The following is a 1,391-nucleotide window of genomic DNA, read 5'->3' as shown; positions in this document are numbered from 1 at the left end:
GAAAACAAGAATCCTAGGCTCTATGGCCCGGACACGGAGAAATCGAGTCGGTTTCTGTGGATGGCTCGCGCGAAGCAGTTCAGCAGAAGGGTCTCCGCGCTGTCTTTTTGCAGTACACTTAACGGAGTGTCTACAAACAAAATTTTATAGAGGGGGAGTGTACACCCCGCAGTGTAGAGTTGAGCTGTGTATAATATTTTTGCTGCTGCTGCTGCTCCTCCATCGCGGGCACAGACGGGCTCTTATCTTTACTCCTCCGGGCTGCCCGCCGCTCCTCTTTTGCTCGGTGCCAAGCACATGCATCCCTCTACCCATCGCTAGCTTCACACCTCACCCAACAGCACTTTCATTTCCCTCAATTTCTGGGGCGGTGCATGCACCACCGTCGGGGCTGGCAGAAAACAAATCGGAGAGCACAGCACTGTTGCTGCTGCTGCTGCTGTTCGTCAGCGGCTCCACAACAAACTTTTTTTTTAATTGGGGTGTATACACTAAAAGGTGCAGTTCAACCCAAGCCCAAGAGAATGAGTATCTATCTACCGCTAGCAGCGGCAACGCCACTGAGTTTCCCTTACACACACCGAGCTAAGAAGAAGCAGGAGCAGCAGCAGCAGCAAGCAGCATCGGCAGCACAGCAACGCATGACAGGCTGTCTCCTCTCTCTGCGAGGAGCTGGCTTTTCTATCGCTGTATATATTAAGGATATGTTAAGGATTGATGCCAGCTGCTTTTTCTTTAATTTTTTTTATATTGATTCAGTTGCAACTCAAGCTCGACTTGTATTCTCTGCATGCACAGGGTGTACAGGCAGGTGAAGATACACCCCAACCCTAGGCGCAACGGCTCCCTATACAGCAGCAGCTGCTGCTGCTGACGTTGCTGCTTCCTGCTGCTGCTGCTTCACTTCTGGCTGCTGCTGCTGCTACGGCTACCGCTCCTGCTGCTGCTGCTGCTGCTGCTGCTGCTGCCGCTGCTGCTGCTGTTGCTGCCGCAGGAGAGTGTGCTTAACGTTGAGGGTTGTAGGAGTTTTTTGTGTAGACCCTAAAAAAAATATAAAAACAAAAGACGGGGGTGTTTGTGTTTTCCTTGTGTGTGTGTAGCGTTGGTAGTATAGTATATATATTATTAAGTTTGTTTTATAACAAAGTTTATATAACAATTATTATTATTTTATTTATTATTTTTGCTGCTGCATGCAGGAGAACAGATGAAGGTGCGCTGCAGCCAACGACAGCAGCAGCAGCAGCAACAGCAGCAGCCAAGCTGGGGTGTACATGCAGCTGCTGCTTGTGTGGTTGCATCCTTCCTTGACAAAGAAGACGAGCAGCAGCTGGCTTCTGCATGCGAGGCAGCAGCAACAGCAACAGCAGCAGCAGCAGCAGCAACACCAC

The sequence above is a fragment of the Eimeria mitis genome, genomic scaffold (assembly GCF_000499745.2).
Source record: "Eimeria mitis Houghton genomic scaffold, Emh_scaff5988, whole genome shotgun sequence".
NCBI classification, from domain to species: domain Eukaryota; phylum Apicomplexa; class Conoidasida; order Eucoccidiorida; family Eimeriidae; genus Eimeria; species Eimeria mitis.
This window is presented reverse-complemented; position numbering follows the sequence as displayed.